We start from the raw sequence: 27,842 nt of genomic DNA, 5'->3' as shown, positions 1-27,842 counted from the left end.
GAGCTTTTACTGTTACAGATATCAGGTGTCTTTACAGACTTAACTCCCAAGGTTACCTGGCCAATCACATTTGTTGCAGTTCTCATTAAACTTCTAAGAGAGAACAGACCCAGATGAATTTCTGGTACTCCTTCCATCCTAATGTTTCCTATGTTTCTTAAATGCCTTCTCAAAAACTGGAAACAGCACGCACAGGAAGAAAAGGAACAGACAGGCACTTGTTGACATGTGGTGTGAAGAAATGTAATTCAAACCAAATATTTTTGAACTGCTACTTCATCTTCCTAGTTATGTTGGAAGATATGGGGTTAAACGGCATCCTGATGTAAATTGGAACAAAGACTACCCTGTTGAATCTCACAAGTATTTTATCACGTTCCAATTTGGATGTTTTATTATAATTTCTATTTTGCAAAGAATTTAATGGAAAAAATGTAAGAAGCAGAAAGTGGAGAGAGAACAGATGCAGGACTCTGGAGCTGAAAAGACTTTAGTTGACATGAAAGCCATATAAATATGAATGATATTGTAAACCTGAGGATTCACCACAGTCACATATGTAATAAAGTAAGTCAATACAGCCTCTGGGAAAATTCTCTTTTTTGTGACATAGGGCAACTCCCCTGTAGTTTATTCAGGCAAATTTCCTGTCTTCAACTGACCACAAGTTCTATTGGCTCTAAATCTTTTGGGTCAGATAGTTCAGGACCATTTTATACGTATGCAGGGTTATTTCCCTCCTTTGCCCTGAGCAAGGGACAACTTCTGCCTTGGCACTTGGGAGTGCAAGAGCAATTCCTTCCATGTATCACTAGGAAGGGGGCTGGAAAGGGGAGGGCAGAATTAAATTAATAGGACTACTTTCAGAGTAAGGTACCGCACATGAGCAAGAGTGGTAGAACTGGGGCATAAACAAGTATCCTTCAGGATATCAGAGTTGAGGGCTGAATATTCCCACTCCACATGTGTAAAGTATCATAGGTTCTGTAACTAGGGGTGCTGGGAGAGCTGCCACACCTCCTGGCTTGAAGTGGTTTCCATCATATGCAGGGTTTACAGCTTGGTTCAAGGGCTCTCAGCACCCCCACTATACAAATTTTTCCAGCACCCCTGTAAAGCATTGTAGATCTGCTAGATCTGTTGCAGATTGGGAAAGTGATTTTGATTTGATGCCTTCTACTTGCCTGATTTAGTGAACGGGAGCGCCATGAGAGTACAGTCTTCCTGTGGGGCATGCTATCCGTCACTGACAGTGCTGGGCATGTGCAGCCATAATGGCAATATATGCCACATCAATAGAATGAGATGATAGCGAAGAGTTCAGTAAGTGACAAGATATGTAATCAGCAGGATAATTCTCTTTGGCAGATTTATGTCTTTTTGTAGTGATAGCTTTTAAAATGCAAGCCTTCTGTATATCCAGTCCTTTTAACGCTTGTATTATCAAAGGTGGTGGTTGGCTCTGATGATCAGTCACAGTTGTCAAGGTTGCACTGCTGGTCTTACACATTTTTAGAGGCAGTGGAGAAACTGTGCAGAGGGGCTCCAGTTTCTTCAATAGACCTTCCTGATTGCCCACTGCATACTCTCCCTGTAAATGAGACTTTCACCTTGCCATCACCTTTCTATCTTAAAAAAACCCTGTTGTATTGCCACTAAACCAGCCCCAGAGGTTCGGCCACCAACTGGAGTTCCCCAAGCAAGGTCCATCTCGTACAGCTTTGCTAAGCATGTATCACTATGACTAACTCTTCAATGGGTGTTCCACATAGAAATAAATAATAGTGCTCACATGTCTATAGCACAGCTAAGCCCTTTTTTTTAGATGGTGAGGATTATTTAACCTAGATTCATACATTTTAAGGCCAGAAGGGACCATTATGATTATCTAGTCTGACCTCCGGCATAACACAGGCCATAGAGCTACTCTCAGCAATTTCTGCATCAAGTACAGTAACTTCCAGTTGAACTTAACAAATATCTTTCAGGAGGACATCCACCTATTTTGTTTAATTAGCCTCACTACTAAAAATGTGTATGTTATTTCCAGTTTGAATTTTTCTACTTTCATCTTCTAGTCATTGGATCTTGTTAAACCTTTGCCTGCTGCATTCAAGAGTTAGATTCATAGACTTTAAGGCCAGAAGGGACCATTGTGATCATCTAGTCTGACCTCCTGCTCATAGCAGGCCACAGAGTCTCACCCACCCTCTCCTGTAATACACTCATAACCTCTAGGTGACTTACTGAAGTCCTCGAATCATGGTTCAAGAATCCACCATTTGCTCTCGTTTAAACCTAAAGAGAGCCTTCTTGTATCAGATTTCTTCTTCATGTGTAGTTAACTTGATCATAATCAATAATTGCCTTTTGACTTTCTCCTTGATAAGCTAAAGTGACTGTACTCCTAAAGTTTCTCATTGTAAGATGTATTTTCCAGACCTCAAATCATTTATCCCTGTCATCCCTTTTCTGAACCTTCACAGTTTTACAACATCCTTTTTTTCTACCGATGTCATATTTTGGCTTTCATATAAAACAGTTCTTGGAGTATCAACTCTCCACTACTATTGAGTGAGAATGGCTCTTCCCCCTATGGAATTGACAACAGCTGGTTCCATAAACAAATCTGCCATTTGTTATGTCAGTCATGATTCATTCCACTGGATACCACTAATATATTTGTACCAGTTTTTCAGATTTTACTTGCTTGAGCAATACTACACATACATTTAATAGGAAATACCACTAGAACCCATAACAAACTTTTGAAGGCCACACAATATATTTGATTTTATTAAAAGTTTTGTGGCATAAATTGGGCAAACTTTAGTAGGTTACCAAAAAGTGACATTCAGTGTTGAGCAATCTTTAGTGAGTGTACAATAGTAGCCATACCAGAAAAGACTGAGTCTCATTGGCATTTCTGGGAACTGTTTCTGTTTAGATTGCTGTGACCTTCTTCAGGATGGGCAGCATTAACTTGAGTGAAAAAATATGACCATAATACTAATGGATAGCTTTGTTTAAGACATACTTTTATTTGTGCAGGATGAGGTTATGTACAAGAAGACATTGGAAAACAACTTTATAGGTTACATCTTGTTCCAGGTGATTTTTTTTCCCATATACCGAGATGTTATCAGTGTAGTTGATACTGGAAACATACCGAATAATACTTCTCACAGTATCTTGAAATATATCTGTAGCTGAACGCATTCCAGATGTTAGCCTTGTATACTATCTTAGACCAATATGTGTTGAAAAATTTGGCAGATGAGATGCAGAAGCTAGATCCAGCTGGTGAGATCCTTTGAGATCAAGCTTCAGAAATACAATGGCATCATTCAGTACAAGAGTTATGTCTCTGGTGAGATATGGCATTCTCTCAGTATTGCTGTGTTCAGGAGTTACAGAACCATGAAATTCATCCTGTGCCTAGTGCTTTGGGTTCTGGAAGCACTACATTTAATAAGACCCATGTAATAGGGCTACATTTCAGATGAATAATCCCTTGTATTGCTGAGTTCTACAGTTCTTCTTCATCTTGGTTTTTCAGGTGACAAGGAATTTTTCTGTGGTGTTCTACCACTAAAGCCGCCAATTCATTCACATGCATGTGAACCTGGAAGTCTTATTTCCATCAGTCTTTAATACAGGAAGGCAAAAATATAGAAAAGCATATCTATCTCATTGTGTTGTGGTTCTTCACAAACAGTATTCTCTGAATGCATCCGATGAAGTGAGCTGTAGCTCACGAAAGCTTATGTTCAAATCAATTTGTTAGTCTCTAAGGTGCCACAAGTACTCCTTTTCTTTTTCCTCAGAGATAGCAGTGAGACCCTAGATCTTTAGCTTAAACTGTAGAGATTCGTGCTTTCAACTCTAGAGGTCCCCACTCTACCTTGAATGGTCACTTAGAACATATGCTAACTATCTGCTAAACAATCTGTTCCACCTTGCATTCCACCTTGCTGTGATACTGGAAGTACCTTTCTGGACCTGAAGAAGAGCTCTGTATAGCTCCCATGTTTGTCTCTCTTGCCAACAGATATTAGTTCAATAAAATTTTTTATCTCACTCACCACATCTCTCCAATCCCTGGATGTTTCAAGATGGCAGTTGTTACACCTTCACAAGGACCATATTCCACTGAAGTCCCAATTAAATCCTGTTTTGAAGTGGCGCATAGGCCATTTGCTGGCTGTCTATGTGGGACTGAATTTCTCCCCATGCAAACAGGCATATTTATGCAATAGTATTTACACTCAAATATATGTATTCACTTTTCACACTGAAGTGCTTACCCCTATTTATAAAGCTTCAGTAATCAAATAAGGTAGTAGATGCAATACCATTGACTTAGGTAACAGTCATGTCGTGAAGTGGTCAGCAAGAGTTAACTAAGTTATTCAGAGTATTATAGGCTGGATACATGTTCCACTCATTTCCCACTTCCTGTTTAGTTAGTGTATGTTCTCCCTGTCTGATTGTTATGTAGTTTAATAATGCAGCACATTCCTAGCCTGAACTAAAGAGGGTTTCTTGGAATGATCCCCTTACAAAATTGGCAATGAGGAAAAACATGAGAATGGTAGACTATGGGAAAATTGAGGTGTTAATGCAGAAAATGAGGATAGGCAGGAATATATTAAAAGACTGGACCACTATTTTCTTGCCTAGATAAAGTCTAGGTAAGGACAAACAGAAAGCAGTTTTCCTCAGTGTCTGTGACTGTCAAACCTACTCCCTCCTAAGGAGTCTGTCACCACCTCAGACACCAGGAGATAAGAGTTTAGAAGACCTGTGACAGATCATAACAGAGCACTACACACAAAAGGCAAACATAATTATAGAAAGTTTCACGTTCCATACTACGCTGAGGGGGCAAGGTGTAACCATAGCTGTGTATGTGGCAGAGCAAAAAATATTAATGCAATATTGCTCAGTTGGGAATCTCCTGGAGGAGATGCTGAGGGATAGACTTGTTTGTAATATTAACAATGAGAGACTCCAAAGACAACTGCTGGCAGAGGGGAACTTAACCTGGCCCAGTGCAATAGAATTGGTGATGTCAATGGAAGCAGCAGTGAAAAACTTACAAAATTTGTGCTTAGAATTGCAGGGATAATTGAAATGCTTCAATAAAGAAAAGGCAAACCAAGCTGAAAGGCACTCAGGCTCCTGATGGGTGTTTCCAGTTGGGAGGAGCTAGTTTTGTATCAGTTTGTAAATTTCAAATGGCTGAGAGTCACAAATGCCTCAAGATTGGACACTTAGCCAGAAAATGCAAAGATGACTACCAAAAAGTCATCTCAAGCCCAAATATGCTACTTGATAGAGCAGAGGAAAAGGAAGAAAGCAGAGGTCTTTTTACTGTGAGGGCGAGGAAGACACAGAGGAGGAGGTACACAGTATGTACTGTCTAAAAGGGGAGAAAGTGGGACCTTTTGAAGTAATAGTAGAATTAAGCAGTCATTCAGTACAAATGAAAATAGATACAGGGGCTTTCGCGGCTGTGATCAATAAGTCTCCATATCAGCAGTGCAAAGCTGGCTTAAGCCCAACAGTTCTGTGCTTGTCTCTATAAAATATAAAAGCCAAAAGAAAAAGTTACCGGTCCTAGTGACCCGAGGACAAAGGCCTAATCTGTTAGGCAGAGATTGCTTGCAAGGACAAAAACTGAATTGAGAGGAAATTTTGAAATTAGACCCTAGCAAAACACCAGCACTCCAGGAAGTCCTGGATGCTCATCCATACATTTTAAAAGAAGAACGAAGGCCCTTGAAAGTGTAAAGTCCAGGATTTGTATTCAGGGAAGGGTCAAGCCAAAATACTTTAAAGCAAGACCAGTTCCAAATGCTCCCAGAGAAAAGATTGTGGCTGAGTTAAACAGGCTGGAAAAGGAGGATCTCATTTCACCAGGGCAGTTTTCTGAACGGTCCAAACCTATGGTCAATCATAGAATCTCAGGGTTGGAAGGGACCTCAGGAGGGCATCTAGTCCACCCTCCTGTTCAAAGCAGGACCAATCCCCAATTTTTGCCCCAGATCCCTAAATGGCCCCCTCAAGGATTGAACTCACAACCCTGGGTTTACCAGGCCAATGCTCAAACCACTTAGCTATCCCTCCCCCTTCAAAATATTAAAAATAGCTCTTGTGATGCCTTTCATGGTGCCCTTGTTTAAACCAGACAAAACCATATGTATCTCTGGGGATTATAAAGCCATGATGAATCAGGTCTCCAGGTTAGACAATTATCCCCATTCCACAGACAGAAGACTTGCTGGCAGTGCTAGGTGGAGGGTCAAAAATTTAATGAGCTGAACATGCCACAGGGGTAACAGCAGTTGAGACTGGTGGAGGACTGTAAGAAATGTACCACTATAAAACACTCACAAAAGCTTATATACAATTAAAATTAATTGCCATATGGAATACTGTCAGCACCTGGAATTCTCCAGATGGCAATGAAAAATTTGTTGAAAAGTAGCCCATGTGTTGTAGTGAGGAGTGACAACATCGACATCACAGGCAGAAGTGATGCTGAATGTCTCTGAACCTGAAGAAGATAATTCACAGATTGGAGGCAGCAGGACTTCACTAAAAGAAAGTAAATGCTTTTTTATAAGACAGGAAGTGGTGTACCTGAGTTACACGACAGACAGTCAGGGGCTTAACTCTGTTGCAGAAAAGGCTATGGCAGTCAGACAGACCCCAGCCACTCAGAACACAATGGAGCTATGAGCATACTTAGGTATGATAAATTATCAGGTTTCTGCCAAATGTTTCAACCTTTTAGAGTCCTTGCATCAACTCCGGAGGAAGGAGACACCCCCAGTGTGAGGGAAAGAGACAAGAGAGAGCTTTCTCAGAGTCTAAAAAGTTACTCAAGCAATTGGAGCTCCTTGTTCATTTTGACCATAGGCACCACCTCTGTGGGTGCCCCAGGGCTGGAGCAGCCTCGGGAAAAAAATAGTGGGTGCCCTGCTGATCAGCTCCTCCCCTCCATGCCAGTGCCACCCACCCACCGCGATCAGCTGTTCAGTGGCAGGAGTCACTCGAGGGGGAGGAGTTGGAGCAGGAAGAGGCTGGGGCAGAACAGGAGGCTGGACAGGGGTGGGCCCTGGAGTGGAGTGGGGATCCCCGGGGAAAACCGAAAGTCAGCGCCTCTGATTTTTGACCTGGGCAAAGAATTCTGTCGTGATATTTCATCATATGGGGTAGGGGGCAGTTTTATCACACAGCATGAGGGATGTTGGAGAACAACCAGGTGGATATGTCTGGTCATCATGTTCTCAGCTAGAGAAAGAAAGTCTACCTATGATTTTTTAAATAAAAATAAATCCATCAATACCTGTACGGGAAGCCTTTTACCATTCTGACAGTTCGCAACCCACCTGAGGGACTCTTCAGTGAAAACAGGGCATGCCAGCCATGGCAGCTGCACAGTTACAGGACTGGACTTTGACCTTAGCTGCTCATAGGATAGTCTATAAGTCAGGGCATCTGTCATAAATATAAAGAGAAGGGTAAACACCTTTAAATCCCTCCTGGCTAGAAGAAAAACCCTTTTCACCTGCTGGCACCTGACCAAAATGACCAATGAGGAGACAAGATACTTTCAAAGCTGGGTGGGAGGCGGGGGAGGGGGGGAACAAAGGGTTCTCTCTATCTGTATGTTACTTTTGTCAGGACCAGAGTAGGAATGCAGGTCAGAACTCCTGTAAAGAGTTAATAAGCAATCTAGTTAGCTATACGTTAGATTCTGTTTTGTTTAAATGGCTGATAAAATAAGTTGTGCTAAATGGAATGTTTTTGTGTCTTTTTGTAACTTAAGGTTTGGCCTAGAGGGATTCTCTATGTTTTGAATTTGATTACCCTGTAAGGTATTTACCATCCTGATTTTACAGAGGTGATTTTTTACTTTTTCTTTAATTAAAATTCATAGATTCATAGATATTTAGGTCAGAAGGGACCATTATGATCATCTAGTCTAACCTCCTGCACAACGTAGGCCACAGAATTTCACCCACCACTCCTGCGAAAAATCTCTCACCTATGTCTGAGCTATTGAAGTCCTCAAATTGTGGTTTAAAGACTTCAAGGAGCAGAGAATCCTCCAGCAAGTTCTTTTAAGAACCTGATTGCTTTTCCATTGTTCTTAAGATCCAAGGATTTGGGTCTGTGTCCACCTATGCAAATTGGTGAGGATTTTTATCAAGCCTTCCCCAGGAAAGGGGGTGTAGGATTTGGGGGGATTTTGGGGGGAAAGACTCCAAGTGGGCTCTTCCCCTGTTATTTTTGTTAGATGCTTGGTGGTGGCAGCAATAAGGTCCAGGGACAAAAGGTAAAATAGTTTGTACTTTGGGGAAGTTTTAACCTAAGCTGGTAAAAATAAGCTTAGGGGGTTTTTCATGCAGGTCCCCACATCGGTAGCCTAGAGTTCAGAGTGGGGAAGGAACCCTGACAGCATCTGATGCCCACAATTGGTTGCCATTATCAGAACTGTCTGGTTCTATGGAGCTTCTAGAAGAGATTGTTACTCATGGAACAGCTCTGTCAGACACCAGTAAAGGTTTCCTATATAAGGAAATGGACTAGACACAACCCTATCCTGGCCTGGGTACTGCAGCACATTATGCAGGACTAGCAAATCAGAGTAAGGAGGAAGAGTTCTGCCCATCCAGCACACCCTGGCATTTCACACATGAAATATTTGGCTCAGAAGTAGATATGGTAGCCAGACATGAATGAGGACCTCGAAAAAGTAATAAGTAGTGAAGGCATATCATGAATGTCGGGCACACTAGCAGACCCTGGCACTGATATCTTTTCACCCCGGGAATGGCAAGGACACCCATGAGTCTGCATATATATAGATTTTCAGGCCTATACATGGGGAAAATGTTTCTAAACATAGTGGATGCACATTCAAAGTGGTTAGAAGTACACGTCATGACTTCCACTGCTAACTGTGAAAAGCTCAGAGGGACCTTTGTCATACATGGACTAGTGGTAGGATTTGTCACGGACCGCTTTTTTTACAAGCATGGAGTATAAAGACACTCTGGGAAAAAATGGGATTAAACATATTCAAAGTTTCCCATGTCATCCAATTTCTAATGGCCTAGCAGAAAGAGCTGGGAGAAGTTTTTTTAAAAAGGATGAAGATGATTAATTGGAGCTGGGAAACAAAGCTGGCTCAATTTCTTTTGAAATACAGAACCACTTCTCAAACTATAAGGGGTATAAACCCTGCCCAGCTGTTGATGGACAGAAAGATAAGAATTCATTTGGACTTCACACTTCCCCCTCCGTGCTGGGATGGATTAAGGAAGCCAGCTTTTCAAATTCAAAATCATGACTATCATACTAAAGACAGACAGTTGAGCCCAAAGGACCAGGTCTATACCAAAAGTTTCAGTACTCTAGCTGACGTGGATTTCGTGTACTACCTTAGAACAAAGTGGACCCTCACCTTTTAAAGTCTGTTTAAGTGACGGTTGAGTCATAAGATGACAAACAGAATCATGTCTGCTTGCAGAGTGATATGAAAGCTCCAGAGCCTTTGCCCTTGGGTGATGACTATCTGGAGGAGCCAAGACCTGGAGAGGATGCAGTTTTGGTGGGAATGCCTGAGACAGAGGTATCTACAGAATTGCTGGACCTGAGGACTGGGTGTCTGTCCCCAGCGGTGGCCTCAGCTGCCACAGAGAGGCACTACCCTGTGTGACAGAAAAGACCAGTTGTTTAAAAGACCACATCTGGGCTGTGAAGTAATAAGGGAGAGATGTATGAAAGTTGTCATCAAGGGGTTAACTGGATTACTCAGAGTATAATGAGTTGGAGCCATACTCCACCCCTCCATTAGGTCCTGTTTAATGAGTGTGTGTTTTTCTTCTCTGTTTATTATGTAGTTGACTAAAGTGACACATTCCCAGCCTGCAGTCCTGTAAGTAAAGTGTGTTTCTTATGCACTGAGTGGTCCTTTCACAAAAAAATCACAGACTGGGAAGGCTAGTAGCAAAGCTATTTGTTGCATCTGCATTTAACCAAAGAAATTACACAGGAGGTGAATGATAAGCTAATAAAATCTGTCTTTTATAGGCTGGCTACTCTGAGTAACCAGGGAACAAGCTATCACAGTCCTACTTGCATCCTTCATCCAAGTTTACTATTTATGTTTGGCTCTGGCCTGATTCAGTGCTCACTGAAGTCAATGGAAACACTGTAGAGACACTTCCATCCATTGTACTGCATACCAGTATGCCTGGTTTTAGTGACAAAGACATTCCAAAGGAACAAGACTGCAAGTGGGCAAGAGATGTAAAATAATTTTCTTTTTTCATCATTTTATAAAACTTACTCTATAGATAATCTATCACAAATAAAATCATTTCCACAGAACCTGAAAAGAGCCACTCTCACTGGTTCTGCCACAGACATTGCTAACTATAGATAAGATTGTGTCCCAGCTTGCACAGCCATGCCCAGGAGTAAGGGGATGTTCAGAAGCAGTGTGGGGAGGAGAGGAGTTTCCATAAGACTGCTGCATTCTCCTTCGCATCCTTACATTCATACTAGTAGGCAGGAGTAGATCAAATGGGGCATGGATTGGGCAGAGCATTGGCTCCACCCTTTCCCCCAGTGTGCTAGCCAATACAGTGATCCCGGCTGCAGGAATGTGCTAAGTATCCACCTTGCACAGGGTACTTCCTCCTCACAGCAAGGGAGAGCCAGAGGGCAGATTGTGACTCAATCACAAAGTGCCTTCCAGTGTGCTCTGAGGCTAGCACAACAGTGCACTGTGTTCCTTGCTTGGGGATCACGGCAAAGCCATGTTTGAGCCCTAACTGCCACCAGTCACTATGTACCCACTGGTTTAAATCTCAAGGAATTGATGAAAATAGATATTAAAGAGGCTTATCTGTGGGAAGAGTCACCAAATTAAAGAAAAGGAGTACTGGTGGCACCTTAGAGACTAACCAATTTATTTGAGCATAAGCTTTCGTGAGTACTCCTCTAAGGTGCCACCAGTCCTCCTTTTCTTTTTGCGAATACAGACTAACACGGCTGCTACTCTGAAACCAAATTAAAGAGGATTTATAGAAGCTCACATATCTGCTCCTGGGAACAAATACATGTGTGGTTGTGGCACTCGGCACGCGGGTGTTGGGGCTCAGTCATGCAGAGTCTCAAGCACTTGAGTAGTCCCATTGACTTCTAACTCTTTGCAGAAAGGGCTCTTATCTCTAGTCGGTTCAGCAGTTAGTCTCTCTGTAGAGACCAAACCAATGAATTCATGAAGCTTATTATCCTGATTGGATGATAGCTGTTGATTTAAAAAGTGCAGTGGCTCTTCTCCTTTAAAATCCCCAATCATGTTACACTGCTTTTCAGGAACTGTACATCTGATCCCTTAGGGAGAAAAGCAAAGGAATTTTTCACCCCAATACCACAAATCATTGTCCCAGGTCCTTCAGCAAATGACGCGATCTGATTTATGGCCGTAAAACTTCTCAAGAGGGGAACGGGAGTTAGGAATTGTCTACAGTAGATACTGCCATCACCAGAAGCCACTAATTGCACAGTGGTAAATTCTCTGTTTTCATAAGTTCAGCGCAGCTCTCAATAGCTCCACAGGTTGCTGAGTAGCAAGGCTGGTGCACATAGCAACTACTTTTCCTGTTTAAATAAACCACAAGTGCCCAGAGACTGTTTCAATAAATCACTCGACTAGAACAAATTGGAACTTCATTCAAGGTGCAATTTCACATTCACAGCTAGCATTCTCATTGCTTCCCCCCCCTCCCGGCAATATTTATTTCTCTTTTGCTTTTTTATTTTGTCAATTTCTTTCTTAATTTCCCACACAAAATTCTCTCATGTACCTTTGCCAAAAATCCTAGTGGGAGAATTCTTTTCCATCTGCACCGAACGTACGCTTGGCAAGCTCTGCATTCATGTATGTAACGGATAGTTACAAGTTACTCTCAGGAATCAGGGAGTTTACATTCTTAATTTTGTGTATAATTTTTCTGTATGAATTCATACATTTTTCATGAATATTTCTGTCACATTACGATCCCATTGCTGTACATTATTTCTCTTTCCTTTTTTAGCAAGGGCTTCAGTAAACAATGTTTGGTTTTGCTCTCTTGGTTTCTGAAGAAAAAAATATTCTAATTGTTTTAGCAGTTAAGTATGTGCGGAACTCGTTTACAATAATGTACACATGATGATATTGGGTTGTAAATATATAACAACAATCTCATTGACATTGATAATAAATGATTACAGTATATGTGCATAATCGAAGATTTTCCTTTTTATGAACCTGCAGGTCTTGGGTACCATCAGAATCTGATTTGAACACAGAAGAATTGATGTATCCACCAGTTTGATTATGCAACTAGATATCTATAGCCTTTTTATATCTCTAGTCCATGAAAATACAGTAGTCTATATGATGAGCTAATATAGTGGTTAATAGCAATGTTCTGCACTGTCATATCCGGGACGGGTTTAATCCCCATTCCTGCTTCCTCAGGTGGAAGAAAGCATCTCTAACCTTTTGCTGTTCCATAGAGACTCCTCAGACTCTGCAAAGTGTGTTGCTGATGATGGGCTGCAAATGATCTTTGACCAAGTTGTTGTTGGCTGGAAAAGTGAGGGCATTACACTGAACCTTGATAGTGAAAAATATAAAAACCAGGGGAAAATATGTAAACTCTACATATTGCAAGTGTAGCCAAGCCCTTCACAAGCTTACTCTACTACAGTCTCTAAACTGTAAAGTAAATGAGGGGTGCAGGGTGTGTGGAGAAACAGCACGTCTAAGGCGATATGGGTTTGAATTAGATTCTCAGCATGCACTCAGCTAAGGCGCTAGATTCTCCCTCTTTGACCTTATTCCTTCCTACTAGGCATGAGTAACTAGATGTCCATGCAGCAGCACCCCCCCATTAATGGACTCTGTCCCGCTCACTGCTTTCTACCCTGAATGTATATGTGTGCCACTGTGCAAGACCAGTCCTTCTGAGACAACTTCCCCTGTATAATATAGCATTTGCATAAATCCAGATAAATAAACATCCATCTGAGGATGGCATTCATCTGCCCTGCCTCTGCAATAGAGCAAAGAGAACACTTCAGAACAGGGGAAAGTGAAAGCAGCCTCTTCTGAGATACACAATGCTAACGACTTTTCAGCTAGGCAGTGCATGCAAGCAACATGAATGCCGTCATCAACCCCAGAGGGAATGGAATTCAAAGTCTCAATGGAGACAGAGGAATCTGCAAGATGAAAGGAAAGTGAAGTAGCAGCTGAAGCAACAAGAGCAATGGTGGATGGGGCAGGGGGGCGGTAAAAGGGAAATCATGAGCAGGGGTGACTAAAGCAGAAAGAGTCTACTTTTCAGCTCCTGAACTCTGTATTGCAGATTTTCTTTCTGGTGAACAACACCTTAGGGATAAGCAAGAAGCAGCAAAAGGAGATGGCTGTCATACATGCACCTTTCTCAGGGTACTTGTCCAACGTTACAAAGCACTATCCTGCAGCCATCTCCCTTCTTAGTCACATGCACTGTAAATTTCCAAATTCATTTTTATAAGGTTTCCAATTCAACACATTAGAACACAATGCAACCACAGCATGTGTAATATCCAATATTCTTTGGGCTCATTGATCGGAGATCATTTTCCTTGCTAAAACTATGAACACTGTGGCAACTCAACTTTTAACAGTGCATTAATTTAAAAGTGAAATGTACATTTTGCAGTGAAAAGTTGATTTAATTGAACATCTATGGGCAAGGACAGTGCTTGTAAATACACAACTATCCAGCTGCAGCATATTGTGTTAGTGGTATTTTATTGGTTTGTTTTTCTAAGAATACTCCAAGGAAAGCTTCATCAATAGTTGTACATACATAGTGGTCAGGTTTAGAGGGCTGCTGACTCCAGTGAAGAGTGTAGAGTGATTTCTGTGAACATTTCTGAGTGCAGTTATATAAAGCATTGCCACAGAATACTAAATGTAATACAATCCTGCTGCTTTTTATTCCACACTTCTCCAAAATCTGAACCTTCTTTTCTATTGCAACACCATAGAGGACCTGCCTTGACTACTGCAATTCCTTCTACTCTTCTAATCTCAGGTCTTTTGATACTAGCCATTACCCTCTTCCACTACATCCAAAACCTTCCATCATAACTGTTTTTCACTGGAAAATGCAGTTTTTGACTAAATTAAAGTTTTGCAAAAAGTGTCTGTTTCCTGTGGAAATATTTGATTTTTTGCAAAAAAACCTGAATGCCCAAACCCCAAAATATTTCAGCCAAAAAATTAAAATATTTCAATTTGGAAACACTGCTGTTGTATCTCTTGGGAGGTATAGTTCAATTCTCTTATGTTACCATTCTCCAATATGGGCTGGGATTCCTCGTTAGCCTACATCTCCCATGATGCACCATGGCCAGGAATTCCCTTGTTGCACTGCCTCCCCTCTCCAAGAGAGAAGAACATGGGGCATCCTCGCAGATGTAATCTGACCAGCAAGCCCAGCCTACAGTCGAGAATAGAAGTGTTAAACACCTGAACTACAACTCCTATAGGAACTGCAATGAAATTTCCAAATTAAAATATTTTGGGTTTTGAATTTCCACTGAAAACTGAAATTTTCCAGGGGGAATATTTTTTTTGATCAATTTTTTTCCTGTGATGCTAGTCTCCGTATTACTTGTATCTCCTAAAAGCATCTACATGTCTCCTCCCACTTTTTTCCTTATGCTTGCAATAATGTCTCTTCTAAAACTTATTCAACTGGGTCCTGATCCCCAGTCCACTGTAGTCAGTGAAAAAACTGCCATTTGTTTTGAGGATGCTCTATATCTGTATCTATGTAAATAGTTAATTGATAAGGTGCCAGTAGATGGTGCTCATGAATATATAACACAGTTCCTTGGTTTTGTAGGATCACTAATACAATATTGCCAACCCTAAACAGTCAATAATCAAAATCAGTCATCAAAAAATCATGAGATTTTCCATAAAATCACAATGTTTAAAAAATATAATACATTTTACATTCATTTAATTTGTTTTCTGGTTTCTGAGCCTTTCGGGAGCGATTGGGTACTTTTTCAAGTTTTTCTCAACAATAATAAAAGCCATAAAGGATAGAAACTTACTTTAAAAATAAAGAAAGTCACAATTCTCACATAATCACATGAATCCAGGAGGCAGGGCTTTAAGAAAAATACCAAATATTGCAAGACTCAATATATGCATGAAAGTTGGCAACACTGACAGTTGTTACGCACTACAAATGACTCCCTTTGTGAAGCTCTTTACATCTGCTTTTAACACAGCTGACTTCAATAGGCTTTGAATTAGACCCAACCCCCCACCTTTGCCACACTCAAATCCCTCCTAAAACTTCATTTCTGAGGTGATTCCTTTTTAAGGTGTCTCACAAGACTCCTATCTATTATCAGTGTTGCCATTTCATGATTTGCTTTTTAATCTTGCGATAATTGGTGCTTTTCTTATAGCCCCGGTTCTTGAAGTCACGTGAATCTAAGCTGTTTTTTAAAAGAGAAAACATGCTTCTGGCCCTCAAGGTTGTGGGGGAAAAAAACAAGAAAATATGAAAGTTCATCCAAAAGACTCAAATGCCAGAATACAAAGAAAAAGAACCTAAGATTTGTATTTTTTAAAAAAAATCTCATGTATTTTTTTAAGGTGGTCTCCTGATTTTTAAGGGCCTGATTCATGATTTTTGAACATTTGGGACTGGTACTGCTGTATTAGCCACAATTTATATTTAAAGCAACTGAGGTACAGGATTAATGTCCTGATCCTCAGCTGGGCCCGGATTCAGGAAAGCTGTTGTCACAGTTCAGGGCAACTGCACCTATATTTCTCCTCTAGGTCCACCAAGGACACCTACACTGAGGTTTCTGTCTCCTTAGCTTGTACATTCCTTGGGAGGAGACTCATATCTCACTCACTCCTGACCAGGGTATTTCCCTGCGTACACTGTGAATTCCCTAGCAAGTCAGAGTGCTGAAGCAGGCCTGCTTTGCTTTTCTCCTCAGAGGCAATAAACAGCGTAATTGTCCACAGTTAAAAGGTACTACACAGGTACTCTTTCTAAGCAAGCAGATTTATTCTTAAGGTGCATTATAGAAAAACATATTAAAACAATAAAAGAACCTACACTTATGCTGGTAAACTTACTAGAAATCATCCCTAACTCCAACAGGGCTGTGGTAGAAATCAGTTCTTCAGACCCCACAAAGAGATGTTTCTGTGGTTACAAACTCAGAACCCCCCAGCTCAGAGCAAGCACACCCAGGAATCTGAGAGTCACTACTTTACACAGTTCGGGTCTCTTCAGGTAACACATGATCAGCAGACAATGAGCTCCTCCTCAGGGCGAAGCTTCAAACTGCTGAGTTCTGGCAATAACTGAAGCAAGTACATTTGCATACACCTCCACCTAGAGATTTCCTGGGAAACCCACCTAATTTTAATGGCCCCAAAATTGCCTTCTTGTCTGGCACATTTTTTTAAAAAAAAGTCCTTTGAAGCTCATAGCACTTATCAGGGATTTCAATGGCCATGTCGCCCAGCTAGAGAAGTTACATACACTCCCACAATGATACATAAACATTTGCATTTTTAATACAATGAACTCTTAAGCTATTTAAACTTAGTTCAATAAGTTTAACTTAATCCAGTAAGGTTTGTCCGGGGTATTGCAGGAAATTGCCTTATATGTCACAACTGTGCTTAACCTCAAACATGGGCTTAGGTACTATCCTGAAGAGCAATGAATTTAAGCTCATGTGGAAGTGCTTGCTTGAATTGTTGTCCTGGTATAAATGACATAGCGCCACTGAAACCAGTCAGATAAGGATCTGGATCTAGGTGACATGGCCAAGATTACAGGACACACTCTGCTTGTAATATAATAATGAGCAGCATGGAAGCTGAGTAGGGCATGTTGCTGACCACAGCACACACAGTCACCAGCTACACATGCCACCTTGTGGCTTTGGTGAGCCAGCAAGCATCGTAGCTGAGTCCTGCTTTTAGTGCTTTATAGAAGCCTGGATGATGGATGTTGCCAAAAGGTTGCAATGAATTAGTGCATTCCCTGGCTGCACTGCCCCCCCCCCCACCTTAAACAGCACTGTCCAGTTTTTAGGACATGCATTGCAATTTGATGGAGAAGTAGTTGTGGCTGCTTTGTCCCGTGGCAGAATCGTTATTCCTGAAGATCTCTGTCAGTGTCTAGAATACCTTTGGCAAGGATGCTGGGCAGAATATTTCCTTTTTCATGTGTAAGTTTCATTGTGTAATTGATAGACATAGTTATAAGCACAGTGTTGGTGCTTAGCAAATAATAATCATTGATTCATAGGCTCTAACCTAACCCTTTAAATGTGAACTGACCACTTTCAATTTCTACTTCAAAGCCAGTCTTAATTTGAAGGGTTTCAGAGTAACAGCTATGTTAGTCTGTATTCGCAAAAAGAAAAGGAGTACTTGTGGCACCTTAGAGACTAACCAATTTAATTTGAAAAGTCTTAATTTGAAAGTTTTCTTCTATGAGAACTGATGAGCTTATGACCGAAGCAAACTATATTTAAGAAATCCATTTGCAGACGAAACACTATACTGTAAAACTTGGAAGAATTGATATGAGTCCAAAGCAGTCCCTCGTGCATTTTATAAATTCACAATCGTACAAAGGCAAAACAGCTAATGCTGGGACTTGCCCTCAAACCAGTTATTCTCTGGAAAAATGTAAAGTAATGACAGCTGGTAAAATAATTAGAATCATACAGATATGACTGTGCTGCAGAATTGCATCTGTTTCACTGCCATCAGGCTACATAGTTAAGTGCCCAGAAAACAGCTGTATTAAGCCTGCTCTCTGCTCACTGTAGGCTTTGGAACTGACAACAAAATGCCTCCAACTAGATGTATTTTCCTGGGCATTCAGTGTGGTCACAGGGGTAGCAGGAATCACAGAAAATATTTCAAATTTACAACTTGGTATGGTAGTTGTGCTAGCCATTAAACAACACATAAAAAAGCAAAGTGATACCTTTTATTGGATTAACTTTAAAAGAAAAAGATGAAATGTTAAGCACTTTTTGCAGAATGACACACTTTATACCAGGCCTACATCAGGGAAAACACAGCTACTGTACGACATACCATAGAGATGGGGCTTGAAATTAAATTTACTATATTCTGCCCCAGTTCTGTATTTATCATTAGAATTAGGATACCACAGTCTCTGCCTTGAAGAATTTACTGTCCAAGAGCAAAACCAAAGAGTGTAAGACATGGAAACACCATACCAGTGTTTCTCAACTTTTTGATACCAGGGACCGGCTTGATGCCTTCTTAAACTGTGTCAGGGAGATCTCAGGGACCAGCACCAGGCCATGGACTGCTCATTGAGAAACACTGTGATCAGGATGGTGATGGGCACATCTTGCTAACTTCATAGGCTTTTATTGCTTGCTTGTTTTTATTAGTGACTTTCCTGATCAAAGTCTTCTCTAGCCACAATCTCCTCCTCCCATCCTTTTCTAAACCCAACACCCACACAAGAGTACCCAGCCTTTACCCAGTGTCTTCTGCATACAACCAGTCCCAGCTCAAAATAACAGTTCTCAGGATGTGTTGTTTCCCGACATCAGGGAGCAAATCAGAGACTGCATCCAACTATACTGTGAAAGTATGCTGCTTCTGTAGCAGCTGCTGCAGCTCAGCCTCTGTCCACAGGAGGTGGTGCTGAGTCTTCCCTGCCCTATGTGGTTCCAGGAAATGTGGGTGGGGAGGGACAGACCTGCTAGTACCTGGAGTTCAAGGTGGGCAGCAGCTGAAGGTGATGGCTAGCTGACTCCCATCAGACTTCTGCTACTCTGGGTTCAGAATACTCTTGGGGACTTGGCTCTCACAATTTTTGGACTTTACAAATATCCTTGTGAAGAACCTGTGAGTAAGCCCTAACCATCCTTTGCATTTGGGACCAAAAGATTTGTCTGTGCATATGGAAGCTCATTCTTACACATGAATTGCAGTGCAGAAATTTGGACTCCCTGCTTCACTTGATGCCAGGACTTGCTGCCGTGCTTTTTTTATAGTTGCAGCACTGGAACTTGGAATAAGTGGTTTTGACCCCTCTCCATCTCCAGCAGCCCCCTTTCCCGTTGCCCTTTCATTGTCCACAGACTGTTGCAAGTCCAGGTTTCTGACTAGGAATCAGAAGCGTACAGGAACAATTATTATGATCAAAGAAAATAATTACACAGAATTTTTCCAACAATAGAAATTATTAAAAAGCAGACCTGGGCACAAGTTAAAACAAATGACTGTTGTTATTTTCCATCTGCAAAGCCAGTAAAACTATTACACAGAAAATTATACTCAATGTAACCCTGAATGCAGCCTGAGAGCTAAACCATCGTAAATTTCCATATGCCTCTGCTTTCTGGTGAGTAAAATGCAACATGCAATGGAAGTAACTCGGGTGTTGATTTTTTTTTATTTTAAGACCATCATTATAATGTGCTCAGTGACTTTGATATTACTAGTATTGTCTCTTTGTTCAATCTTCCAAAACCACCAGTTTCATCCTTCAGCATAGGAGCCTGTAAGCAGAGTGTAGGCTTTGTTCTGGGTCTCTGCACAAAGGTGATTTTTCCCCAAAGTGAAAAAATATATATACAGTTTTATTTTCTACCTCTAACCTAAACCAGTGGAGGACAGGACCAGTGCTGACAGATGATAGGATAGAACCAGCGTTGATTACAGCAAAGTCATAAAAGCCAAATGAGGAAAAAGAAGTAATAGAAAATGGCAACAGTGAATACACAAAGCATAAAAAGAGTTAGGAAACTTAACTGAAAGGATATAAAACAATTAGAAAAGACAAAATTGATCATTAACAAAAGGTTGTCCAGGATTTATCTATCAATTAAATATATTATACATATAGAAAGGTTGATGAAATGACTGTTGATGAAACTCCAGATACTGAATCACTCAGGAATAGGGTAGGTGCAGTGCTGGAAAATATGTGCTCTCATCTGCAATCATGAGGGAGACTACATGTTAGAGGCTAGAAATGGAGAGACATTTCTGAAGAAGATACCATGAAAATAAAAAGCATTAGCATCATATAAGGACAAATCTTGCGTATTCTAAATTAAATTGCAAGGACAATGGTCAGACACATAGCATCCTAGAATCCTGACAGAAGATTGTTGATGAGATTACTGGTTAAATAAGTAAAATAATTTAATAGCATGTTGCAGGAAAGGAAGATACCAAAAGAGGATAATGAAAGAAACAGTCCTAAACCATAACAAAGGAACTGAGGAAGAACTAACAAATTATATAGATCACTGAACTAGACTTTGATGAAGTCAAGTTCCTAAAGACATTAATAAAATACTGAATCAAGTACAATGTTTTGAGGAGATAAGATATGAAACAGATATAGGTGAATGATAGACATGTCTGCTGATGCTGTACATTTAAAAATGGAATTTTGTGTTAGTTAGCAAGTTGCACAGTCAATGTATCTGAACATGTTTTAAAAAGTAATGAGTTAGATGATGGGGAACACAACATGAACATATGGGTGAAGTTCAAAAGGAACTTAATATTTTAAAATTTTAAAATGTAAGGTGTACATCGCAATTTATAGATATGTAAGAAAGAAGATATGGGGGGCTAGTTCTGATGATAATTACACTAGTGTAAATCAGGAGTAACTCCAATGAAGCCAATGGAGTTATATCAGTGAGAATCTGGTGTAAATGGGATCAGATTCCATTGGATCAGAATCAGGCCCAAGATGTCTGCCCCACAGAATTTACAATCCAAGTTGGGCAAACTACAGAGAAGAACAGAAGAGACAATGTGAAATAAGGCTAATTTGTTCAGTTCTGTGGCTTTGATACTCTAAGCACAAGGTTTTTGTATTCCAATGTATGAGAGGAGGAGAACCACCAGACCTAATCCTTTATTTTATTGAAATGTTGCATGCTGGATCAGGTCCTAAAACTGAATATGATGAATATCTTATCTTTTCGTATCCTCAGAGGCCATATTAAAAACAGAGCAGAAATGTGGGAAGACTATGATCTTCAAAGCAACCATTTTAAGGGGCAAGGATTAGGTACCGTCATCAGCAAGAAAACCCACAGATTACACTCATAAGAGGATCAAGATGTTTTAAACCTTTAGTGATTTGAACCATAGCATGCAAGCTAAATGGGGGGCATTGCCACCACTTATACCTAAACTGGGGTACGATACAGGAAGGAAGCTATAACTTCGGGAAAGTAAGTGAAGCTGAGAATGTTAGTGAGTAAATTGATGCAACACTTCAACAAGTCTCAGACCTTGAATCACTATTCTCAGACACTTGATTGTCTGCCAAATAAAGGACACAATGAGAATGCCTTGGACCTTGAAGAATACAGTAGTTTCACCAGCTAAAAAAAGTACTCTTTGAATTGTTATTTTTGCTGTTATTTTTACAGTGACATCAACTCTGAAGATACAGAGTGGAAGTTTAACTTTACAAAACAAAAAATGGCTATATAAAGGGCCAGATATCTGCATCCAGCATTTTTGCACCGGTGGAAGAAAGAGTGGCTATACTAGATACGAGCATTTTCGTGCATTTTCCTCCCACTGGCCCCACAATGTTCAAGACAGGAATGTAATATATTCCCAAAATGAATTACTTCTCTGTGTCGCCCACTCCATTGGCACATTGGGGGACATCTCAGGGCTGGGCCTGGCTGGAAGATGCCTGTCAGTTGGTCTCCAATCACATCTTACTATCAAGGGTACGTGGGAGGAGACTACCAGAGCCATCACAGAGGGATGATGCCTCCACATAGATGACCTGGCCTCCTGTGTCCCAATGGAATCAGTGGACTATAGGGACTGGACATGTGACTTGGAGTGAGTGTGTGTTCACATGTGTGCAAACCCTCCTTCCAAAGGAACAATTTGGATGGAACCTCTACAGGAGGATCCTTTTAACCTGGGGGTTATGGTGGATCACATAATGAATATTAAGTCAACAATGTTATGCAGTTGCAAAAAAGGCTAAGATCATTCTGGGATGTAAAAACAGGAGTGTCATATGTAAGACACAGAAGGTAATTGTCCTGCTCTACTCAGCACTGGTGAGGCCTCAGCTGGAGTATGTGTCTGGTTCTGGACACCACACTTTAAGAAAGAGGTGGAGAAATTGGAGAGAGTCCAAAGGAGAGCAACAAAAATGAACAAAGGTTTAGAAAACCTGAGCTATGAGGAAAGATTAAATATACTGGGCATGTTTAGTCTTGAGAAAAGAAGATTGATGAGGAACTTGGTGACAATCTTCAAATATGGTAGGGGTTGTTATAAAGATTTTCCATGTCCACTGAAGTTAGGACAGGAAGTTATGGGTTTATCAGCAGCAAGAGAGAATTAGCTCAGATATTAGGAAAAACTATCCTTAACTATAAGGGGAAATTGTGAAATCCCCATCATTGGACAAACACCTGTCAGGGATGATGTAGGTTTACTCAGTCTTTCCTCGGCACCAGGGGCTGTACTTGATGACCTCGCAAGGTCCCTTCCAGCCGTACATTTCTATGATTCTTTGATTTTCCTCCCTCTTATCCACCTATGGATTTTCCTGCAAGAGGGAACAATATGACCCTTAAGGCCCCATTCTGATCTCACACCAAGTTAACAGCAATGAATTGTTATTATCATTATTACAGTAGAGCCTAGAAACCCAAGCCTCATTTTGTTAGGCACTGAACAACCGTAGCAAAGAGTCTCTGCCCCAAAGAGCTTACAATCTATGTATAAGATGAGAAAGACAGGGAGAGCACAAGTACAATAGGGGGAAACACAAGGAAATGATGAGACAGTGATCAGCATAATAAATAGTGATCACAACTCACCAGCTGCCCAATCATTGTTGAGTTTTTTTGTATGTATAAGAGAGGCAAATAGTTTTAAGGAGCGATGAATGAGGTGGCTTTGTGCATATTGATGGGGAACTCTTTCCCTGCATAAGGGATGGCACGGTAGAAAGCACCAATCTGGAAAATTTTATAAGTGGGCAATCGAAAGTTGCATCATTTGCAGAATGAAGGCAGGGGCATCCCGATTCTATATAAAAGATGAAAACTATGGCAGGAATACCCACCAGTGTGTCACTCTGTTGACTTCAGGAGAGTTGCTCCTGGGTTACAGAATACAGAATCAGGCCTTTATTCTCATTATTGTGCCTGAGAGCACATCTGATGTATACATGTATCTTATTACGGCCACACATCCAGCCATCCATTGTTGCTTATTTTTACAAGGGGAACATCTGTCCATTTGCTAAGGTAAACGTGAATCTCTTGTTTTATTTACTGTCCCCTTCCTCCCCCCAAAAAACATCCCTCCCTAGAGAAAAGAAAGAAAAATAAATAAAACCTTATATTCACTTTCAAGTTTTTGCTGATCCCAGTACTTGTCTGAATTCATAGGGAGCTATGAATTCTCTTTGTCAGCATGTACTGGACTGTAGTTGTGTGTGATAGCAAGTTCATCTGAGCAGAGTGACAAATATATTGACCTGACTTTTCTCAAAAGATATAAGAAGTAGTCAGTAGCTTTTTCTGTTCACCCTAAGCAAAAACCAAACAATAATGTGAGTGCAAAACTTGCTTATTTCATCTTTTCCTTAAAGTTCACATGGAAGTGAGAGGCATAGTGAAATGAAATCAGGTTTGCAAAGCCCCAACACATATTTTAAGCTCCTTAATGTTAAAGGGTATGAGAAATGTTATAAGAAAAGGAGTACTTGTGGCACCTTAGAGACTAACCAATTTATTTGAGCATAAGCTTTCGTGAGCTACAGCTCACTTCATCAGATGCATACTGTGGAAACTGCAGCAGGCTTTATATATACACAGAGAATATGAAACAATACCTCCTCCCACCCCACTGTCCTGCTGGTAATAGCTTATCTAAAGTGATCATCAGGTGGGCCATTTCCAGCACAAATCCAGGTTTTCTCACCCTCCACCCCCACACACAAATTCACTCTCCTGCTGGTGATAGCTATCCTGCTGGATTGGATGGGCTATCACCAGCAGGAGAGTGAATTTGTGTTGGGGGGTGGAGGGTGAGAAAACCTGGATTTGTGCTGGAAATGGCCCACCTGATGATCACTTTAGATAAGCTATTACCAGCAGGACAGTGGGGTGGGAGGAGGTATTGTTTCATATTCTCTGTGTATATATAAAGTCTGCTGCAGTTTCTACGGTATGCATCCAATGAAGTGAGCTGTAGCTCACGAAAGCTTATGCTCAAATAAATTGGTTAGTCTCTAAGGTGCCACAAGTACTCTTTTTCTTTTTGCGAATACAGACTAACACGGCTGTTACTCTGAAACCTGTCAGAAATGTTATAGTTCGGTTATTAGAGACAAAAGGTGGGTGAGATCATATCTTTTATTGGACCAGCTATTGTTGGTGTGAGAGAGACAAGCTTTCAAGCTTACACAGAGCTCTTCGTGTCTCGGAAATTTCCCTTATGAAATACCCAGTAGATCCTGTGATCTTTTCCCGTCTCCTGCAAACACAAACATACGTGTTCATATGGAACAAAGTAAGTTATCATGTGGCTTTACTCATCAATTTGCAACATTGATGCCAGAGTTTTCATGTATGTCCCTGTCTTGTCATTTTGCACTGGGAGGTGAAGAAGGAGGCTGGGAAAATCCTACTCCCCAGAAGTCTAAGGCAAGCTGAAGAGCTATCTGGCCAAGTAGTTCCTGCCAACCTGATAAGAACTGGAGAGGAAGCTGGGGGTGGACTGAGTGACTGTCAGCCAGCAGGGAGGGTTGCCAGGGGTTCAGCTGAGATGAGAGCGAAGAGAACTAAACTCCTCAAGGGTGGTGGGAGGAGGCTCGGCTGAGCAGAGCAGAAGAAGTGAGCTACTAGTCAGAAGGGAGAGTGAGGGGCCTAGTTCAAGCGGTGCTGTGAGAGAAGTTGGTGTGAGCTGGAAGAAGTGCACTTCTGAGCATTCCAGAGGCTGAACCTCAGCTTCTATCTGGATGTTTTCTGTTAGTGCTCTGATCCGGAGTGACTCAGGTCAGAGGGCTTGGGTTGGGTCTCAACTTTTTAGGCATCGGTAGGCAGTTATTTTTGCCTGAAAGGAAAACAATCATTTCATTTACCAGCCAAGCCACAGTAGCCTTTGCTGCAACTATCAAAAACCATTTGATTTGGCTTTAGCAGCAAGATGGTCTTTCTCTAATACCTTGTCACAACCTTTTGCCATTTCATACTTAGCTGCTCCAGCTGCCAGGGGTCAAGCAGGTTAATTTACTAATTAAGCCTTGATTTACATACTGCTTAAAAGTCATTTGTGTGAATTCTGTATACATACACAGTCTTGGTTGATTTTAAGAAAAAATATTTGGAAAACTACTGAAACACATCAAATCACACTGCTGAGGTGGGGGTTGGGTAGGAGGGTATCAAGAATTAGGGTATCCCTTCAACCTGAATAAGCAGAGGGTTATACTGAAGGTCAAGTTAGCATAAAACACATGGTGTAGCAGAATGTGCTAAAGAATATAGAAAATTTGACATAAATGCACTTTCCATTATTCATGGAAATTAAATACCCAAGTGTTTCATGTCAGTAAGACAAAATGTTTTGTGCAAATGCAGAAAGCAGGAGAAGCTTTCTGAAAAGGGCAATTGTCTTATGAGCTTTAGAAGGATTCCCTACATGTGCACGACTGCTCTGCTGCTAATGCAAAATGCATGGAAGCAGAACATGTGCCACTTCATCCACAAGAAACTCCTATTATTAGATTGCTCCGTAAAATGTAACATGAGGAGATCCAAAATTTTGCCACCTACCTTAACACATATTACATAGTCTCTCACTATAGTTTCCGTTGCTGAGGTTATTAAATACACTTGCAATTTACAAAATAAAATGTGTATGAATCTTGGCTCAAACTATATTAACAGCCATGTAATGAAAGACTTTATAGGGTCAATTGCAAAGTCTCTTGGGGAAGTGTCTCAGAATTAAAGAAAGGTAGGTGTATTAGTGTACCTGCTGATGAATCCACTGAGAGCTCTGACACTGAGCAAAACTAGGTGTCCATTAAATGCCTGGTACTCTCTCTGCTGATATAGTAGACGTGGTTGGATAGATTCTTGCCTATCACAGAGCTATCCTCAGTGCAGAAGAAGGGAGGGAGCATAACTAGCTCCCTGAGCCACAGGGTTGGTGCAGTATTGATGCCACTTAGATCTGCTTCCAAGCAACTTTTTTACCAGCCATATAGGGTCTTTAACAGGGTTCATCGGTCATGCCTCCTCTTCTCCCAGAAGACCCCTACTCTCCCCTATTTCACCCCCATACACCACAATAAATCACCCAGACTCTGGGACACCACAAGAGGGGGTTCCAGGGCCCGGTTTCCAGCCCAACCTCAAATGTCTACACTGCAATGTTATAGTCCCACATCCTGAATCCCATGAGCCCAAGTCAGCTGACATGGGCCACTACAGGTGTCGACATATCCTGAGAGGTCAGGGCCCAGAGTCAGAACTGGAGTCAGAAGTCAGGAATCAGAGCTGAGGGGCAGAACCAGGTTACCTGGAGTGATGTAAGGCAAGGGCAAGGCAGGAGCAGGTTTGGGAACAAGTAGACATAGACGCTATCACAGCCATGGGCAAATACTTTGAGCAGCCGCTGAACTGCTGCTGGGCTTAAGAGCCAGTCTGCTGACTCTACCAACCAATCAGGTGGCCCAGCCAATCAGACAATCTACATTTAGTGGACTGGATGAAGTACATCACATACTGTGATAGGCATGTGTCGGACTCATGGATCTTGAAAACTTTCCTGAATCCCCTCTTTTGCCCTTCAAGCAACCGCTCAACCTCTCCAAGCTCATCAGATGCAAGCTCCCCAAAGACAAGGACCCACCAACTCAAAGCGGCACCAGACCCTGCCAGAACAACAGATGCAAAACCTGTAGACATATCTCCACTGCTGCAATGATCAACACCCCTCATAACACACTTTTCAAGATCCATGGTTCCTACACATGCCTATCACAATATGTGGTGTACCTCATCCAGTGGATTAAATGCCCCAATAACAACTGTTTGGGTAAAACCAGACAATCATTACACCCTTGAATGAACTCACATGGGAAAATGATAAAAGACAAAATACCATATCACCCGTGAGGAACACTTTTCACAAAGCAATCACTCTATATCTGACCTTTCAGTCCTCATCCACAAAGGAAACCTGCCCACATTTAGGACAAAGTTCAAACTGAGTCTTGGGCTGAGGTAGATTTAGCTGGTGGCATCCTTAAAGAGATCAACGCAGGCAAATTTGTAAGTTCAAGTAAATCACTATGGTGACTGAAGTCTTCTGGTTTCCAGGAAACAAGCTTTGCTTGTTTGAAGTCTTGCAAGAGCTAGAAAGTGCTCTGCTAGAACTGTGTTTCAGAAAAATGTATCCTTATAGATAACAAGCACGCAGTGGTAAAATTTTATGAGTTTTTAGAGGCAAAGCAGTGGGAAAATTCAGAACTATATGCCTGAAGCTGACTTTGAACATATGGAGGTCAGATTCACAATGTGACAGTAGCCACCATTCACAGGATTTCAATGCTTTGACTCCACATAGTGACCTAGTGATAAAAAAAAGAATGGTTTTATTATGGAAATATATCTTCAAAATCTGCTAA

Source organism: Lepidochelys kempii, chromosome 5 (genome assembly GCF_965140285.1).
Source record: "Lepidochelys kempii isolate rLepKem1 chromosome 5, rLepKem1.hap1, whole genome shotgun sequence".
Classification (NCBI taxonomy): domain Eukaryota; kingdom Metazoa; phylum Chordata; order Testudines; family Cheloniidae; genus Lepidochelys; species Lepidochelys kempii.
This window is presented reverse-complemented; position numbering follows the sequence as displayed.